Raw genomic sequence first — 6,600 nt, 5'->3', positions numbered from 1 at the left:
CCAATTTGAGAACAAACACCAACTCGTATATAGAAATTGTTGTTTGTGCTTCAACAACCTCGTATCCAAATACGAGATCCAAATTTTGCTATTATTAGTGATTGTCACTTAAACATATAAAGAATTTCCGTATTTTTCCGCAATCTTTATTTTTATCCATACCATAAAACCCCACCGATTCAGCTTCATTGGGCTCGGCCTGACAACCCACTCACGAAAGAGGCTCGGGTTAATTGTCGGGGTTTTTTGGAGCACTGAATGCAAAGGGAGAAGTAATCAACAAGTTCAAAACCAGAATCATGGTTAATCGAAGTCCTAAAGGAGAAGTAAATGGAGACCTCGTGATGAAAATTTTTGCTGGTGATGGATTTATGAGATGGGCCTGAGTTGGCCCGTCCGCCCAAGTTGGGCCCAAAAAGCCCGGCCCACGGGAATAGGGCCCGTGGATGGGGGAAGGTATAAAAGGGAGGAGAGAGAGAGAGAGACGCACCCTTTGGCACAATCAACGTACGCTTCTCTCCCGCGCGTTTTCTCTCCCGAAGAACAGTAGGCATACGGCTTCCACTTTCTTCCCTTCAAGGCTTCATCGACCGGATTCTCTTCCTCCATTGACGACGGTGTTTAATCTGTGGTTAACAAGGTACGCTCGACTCCGTGGTGTGCTTTACGATCGGTGATATGTGTTTTCCCGGCTTCGTCTTCCGCATTGATTTAGGGATTCGATTTAGTGTCGTATCCGGTATTTCGAGGGATCAGTCATTCCCAACATTGGTATCAGAGCCCTAGTTCACGTTTTCCCGATCTGTTTTTGATGTTTTTGATTGATTTTTCTCAAAAATGTTTTCGGCCGTACGGATCGGGCGAAAATCCCGACACCCGAGCGCTGTTCGGCCATTTTTCTGAGTTTCCGTTAGTTGGAATCAAATTCTGAAGGCACTGGGTGAAAGGCGACGACGAGACGAGTCCGGCGACATGTCGTGCGTCGCCGGACGACGCCGCACGCGCCCACACGCGCCGCCACAAGCCGCTGCGCGTGGGCGCCACGCGCCCGGCGCTGGCTATGGCCAGCGCGTGCGCCACACGCGCGGTGACGAACCGGCACGTGCGCGCCGGGCGACCGGCGAACGCACGCGCCGGTCCGTGGACCGACGCGTCGGCGTCACGTGATGGCGTCACCGTGGCGTCATCCAACGGTAGGTAACCGCTTGGATGACGTCACCGATGACGTCATCCCGATGACGTTTGCCGGCGGTCACCGCCGGCACCCGACCGCGACCTAACCCGCGCGAGACCGGCACGCGTGCGCACGTGCCGGCCGACGTCTTGGTGACGTCAGGCCGTGCAAGTGAGCGGCACGTGCGGGCGGTTCGCGCGATCCGGCCCGACGGCCCGACCGGTCCGACGACTTGGCCATTGACACGTTGACCGTTGACCGACCGTTGACCTGACCGTTGACCGTTGACTTTGACCGTTGACCCAAAAAAAAAAAAAGAAAAAAAAAATGGAATTTTTTTCTTTTTTCAATTATGTCTGTGTGGGTTGTAGGTAATCCATTTTTATTCTGCATTTGTTGCATGAATCATGGAAATTTATGTATTTTCCATTTTGTTTATTATGGATTAAAAGTGATCCATTTTAGTTACGCATTTGTTGCGGAACTATGATGCGTTATGCACGGATACCTGCAATCCCAAGAACGGACGAAGGAAGAGCTAGACTGAAAAGGCTGATGAAAGGGTTAGCTGATTATCGGTGGCTTGATGGTGATTTAGTATCACATATGGTCAAGGTCAATCAGATGATACAGGAAATCATCTGGAATGGTTATCTTATGCCGGACTTTGAGAAGGTGCCGGCTTTGATGAACACTCTTCCACCTGAATGGCAAGCAGTGTTAGATCGGCTATGGGAGGTCAACGTGGTCCCGGATTACAGGGGGCTAGTGGAAGCTTTTGTAAGAGAATACTATAGGATTGAGTTGGCCAAAACTTCAACCCTTAGATTGTGCGCTACGTGGCGCAGAGTGAATGCGCCTTGGTGGCGACATGAGAGCTCTCCAAAAGTTTTTCCATGGTTGGCAAATGTACCTTCAAATTTCTCAGATATTATGGCTGATAGATTAGAAGGGACATTCCCTATTTATTTCTTTGATTAATTATGTAATGTTTACTACCTGATTGTTGTTGATGTAGCAACCGATATATTAGTTGTATCATGTGAAAGCATTGTTATTTTATTGGATGTTAAGATTTTATTTGCTTTCTGCTATTGCTGGTTGCTGTGGGTAATTAGCTGTGGGTAGTAATAGAAGTTTAATGTAACTTCATAGAATTGATTTTGCATAAGACAATTATATTAATAATAATTTTGAGTTAGGATTTTTTGGAGGATGATTGGAAACATAGTGACCTTTTGATTCTGAAACCTTACTTGAAATTATTCATTAATATGATGGGTCTATGCAAATAGGGATGCATAAATGATAGACATTAATTATTCGTGCATGTATGTCTGATGTGTTCAGAACGATGGTTCAGCAACTAAGAATGTAATTGCTGATATGAACGGCTAAATTGTGAAATATTGAATATGAAGATTCAATATGTGATGCAAAAGCAAGAAGCACTTTAAGCTCTTGACCATGTTATGGAAGATCTTGAGAATGCTGTGCGCCATCTTGAGCTGGTAGAGGACCGCTTAACGGCATGTGAGCTGAGAATAGATATTTGCAATGCTGGTTCTAGCTCATAAAGGGTTTTGAGCTCTAAGCGCAAGCGTATTGATTCGTTCAATATGTGAGAATGCAAATGATCAAGTCCTTATTGTAAGAGATCAAGAATTAACCAACACAAGAGAGGAAAACGTCCTCAAGTTAAGAAAATGTCAAGGGTGAAATGTTACAACTGTGACAAGAAAGGTCACTATACTTGCGACTGTCGTGAGCCAAAGAAGGCATACACCTCTTGTACATTTGAGAACTTTGCTTATGTGTCAAGTTCTGAATTATTGGCTGAATCCAATCCTTTGTGGACTGTAGATTCAGGAGCAACAGACGATGTAGCGAAGGATAAAGGATCCTTCGTGGAATTCCGACGAATACCAACTGGAACTGAGTGGATCTATGTGGAAAACAACTCCAGAGCTGAAGTTAAAAGGATTGACACCTGCCAACTGAACATGTGTGGTGGACGCAACTTGTTCCTACATGATGTTCTAAATGCTCTGGAGATTTGTCGAAATTTAATTGTCTGTTTTGATGTTGGTTAAGCTTGGTTTTGGTATGAACTTCCATAATAAATGTGTAGATTTGTGTTTAGATACAAACTGCTATGGTTGTGGTCACTTTCTAGATGGTTTTATTGTACTAAATGTTGACTGTGATGATGTCAATATGTTATCCCCTTGTTTCACGTCTTCTATCTTATATGATAATGATGTGAATATGATGGCATGCTAGACTTGGTCATATGGGCCAACAACATATGAAAAGACTAGCCAAAAAGGGCTTGTTGGGCAATATTGAAAAAGTTGATTTGTCCATATGTGAGCATTGCCTAGTAGGAAAAATGACAAGGAGACCATTTGGAAAAGGTAAAAGAGCTGAATTTCCTCGGCATTTAATCCATTTGGACGTCTGTGGTTCAATGAATGTGAAAGGAAGGCAATGGGCTGTTTGTTTCATCACTTTTATAGATGATTCTACTTGATTCGGATATGTCTATTTGATTTCTCATAAATCTGAAGCATAAGTTGTTTTAGAAGGTTTATGAACCTGGTAGAAAATCAATTAGACAGGAAAATAAAGGTATTTAGATCCGATCGAGGCTGAGAATATTTATCTGATAAGTTCAGAAAATTATGTGATGAAAATGAATAGAAAGATAGTTGTCTATTCCATATACTCCTCAACAAAATGGTGTTGCAGAGAGAAGAAACAGAACCTTACTGGAATGGTTAGGTCCATGATGGCGTATGCTAACTTACATATCACTTTTATGGAGTGATGCATTGTTAACTGCTGCCTAAATACTTAACTTGGTGCCTTCCAAATCAGTTAGTTCCACTCCATATGAGTTATGGATAGGTAGAAACCGGACTTAAGTTTACTTAAGCCATGGGGTTATGCTGCCTATACTCATATGTCCTCTCACAAGTTTGGGAAATTGAGTCCCGAGATAAAAGTAGAGTATTTTAATGAGATACTCCGAACACTCGAAATGGTATGTGTTCATAGATGAGCAGGAAAGTGGGAGAATAACTGAATTTGAATCACGGATGTCACATTCTTAGTGGATGAATTTTCCTAAGAAGGGCGAAATAGGAGAAGATCACTCCCTATTTGAAACCTTGGATCTAGATAATGATATTGGTTGAGTTCATCCAAGTGGGAGTAATATGAGAAGTGATGAATTGAATTCAACTCATTCTCAATTACAACCACATGATGAGATGATATCGTCATTATCTAATCCGAGTGGGAGCATAATGGGGAATGATGTGCTAAGTGTACAATCTCCCATACGGCGAACAAGTCGCCAAAGTATTCCCCGTCGACGTTTTGACATTGAAGGGGAAACTTTTATGATTGCTCCGCAAGATGAGGATGAGCCAAGAAATATTAATGAGGCTCTAAATTGCCCTAGTAAGGAGAAATGGATTTATGCAATGAAAGAGGAAAATGGAGTCAATGAAATCAAACCAAGTCTGGGAACTGGTTGATCTCGCCAAAAGGACGCAGCTATTGGGAACAAATGGGTTCTCAAAATAAAGCGAAAGGCTGATGGCTCGATTGAAAGGCATAAGGCTCGTCTTGTGGCGAAGAGGTATAATCAATAGGAAGGAATTGATTATGAAGATATTTTTCTCCTATAGTAAGATTTGCCTTGATTCGCATAGTTCTGGCAATAGTGTTTAGTATGGATCTTGAGTTACATCAAATGGATGTAAAGACTGTTTTCCTCAATGGAAAATTAGAGGATGAAATATATATGGAACAACCTGTTGGTTTCATAGTGAAAGGCCAAGAAGAAAAGGTATGTCGACTTTGGGGGTCGATATATGGCCTTAATCAGTCGTCAAGACAATGATATGTACATTTTCATAATGCCATAATGGCATATGACTTTACAATGATAGATGAGGATCATTGTGTATATATCAAAAGATCCAAGGATCAATTTGTGATCATATCATTATATGTTGATGATATACTAATTGCCGGAAGCAATATGGAGCTAGTCAATACTGTGAAGAATTCGTTGTCTTCCCACTTTGAATTGAATGATATGGGATTGTAAACTCATTGACGCTCCTATTGCAAAAAGTGAAGGATTGAGCCATAGACGTGTCCAAGGACTCCACAAGAGAAGGAACAAATGAAACATGTTCCTTATGCTAGTCTTTGTTAGAAGCTTGTTGTACGCTATGATGCGTACAAGACCGACATATGTTTTGCAGTTGGAATGGTGAGTAGATACTAATCCAATCCAGGTCAAGCACGTTGGAAAGCCGTTAAGTGAATACTGAGGTATCTAAAGTGGACTGCTGATTATATGTTGAGTTATTATGGAAAGGATCTGCGACTCTAAGGCTATTCTGATGTTGATTGGGGAGGAGATTTAAATGAAAGGAAATCTACCTCTAGGTTTGTTCTCTTACCGAATAATGGCACCATGTGTTGGAGCAGTAAGAAACAAAAGTACATAGCCTTGTCCACGATGGAATTGAGTTCGTGGCATTATCGGCGTGAGTATAAGAAGATGTTTGGCTTAAGAGATTATTGGATCATTTAGGTGTTATTGGAAGTGCTGCAGATTTGTTATTAGTTAACTATGATAATCAAGCAGCAAAAGTGTACACTAAAGATCCAAATATCATGGCAAGACCAAACATATAGATACCAAGTATAATTTTGTCATGGATATGATTGCACGAAAAGATGTGAACTTATAGTACATACTACGCATAGAATGGTAGCAGATCCTATGACAAAGCCATAACCTAGAGATGTGTTTTGTGGCCATTTGAAATCTCTAGGATTGCGTAGAGGATGATGTACTGAATATTGTAATTTTTCCCTAAGTGTTCACATATGATGAATTTATGTTTTTCATCATTAATGTCTATGAATCTTTGTTTGATCTTTATGCATCTTAATGCTCAGTGCATTACTTTAAGTTGAGGAGTATGTCGGACAGATATAAGATTAGCCCACTCACACGGGTAATCGACTCTATTTACTATGTGATAAATAGAGATGAGACAGTATTTAAGCTTATTATCTAGGTGATAATCGAGAGCTCAAGCTTAAAATACACATGTCGCCTTAACTAAGTGTTAAGATGAGGACATAATACTTGTGATGTCCGAAAGTAAAATACCCCACATATTTTACTTTATCTGTCTAAGATGCCAGATGTGAGTTCTGATGAATTTTGTGAATGAGTGATACGTGAACTCAAGTTAGACATTGGGTATGTCTGAACTATCATCTGTACGGTATTGAAAGTGTAGACATACGCTCCATGGGAAAGGAGTTGATACCGTAATACGTATTTCATACTACGTATGCATGAGACGACCAATAAGAGTGGCAAAAGT

This window comes from Eucalyptus grandis, chromosome 10 (assembly GCF_016545825.1).
Source record: "Eucalyptus grandis isolate ANBG69807.140 chromosome 10, ASM1654582v1, whole genome shotgun sequence".
NCBI classification, from domain to species: domain Eukaryota; kingdom Viridiplantae; phylum Streptophyta; class Magnoliopsida; order Myrtales; family Myrtaceae; genus Eucalyptus; species Eucalyptus grandis.
Note: the sequence above shows the minus strand (reverse complement) of the source record.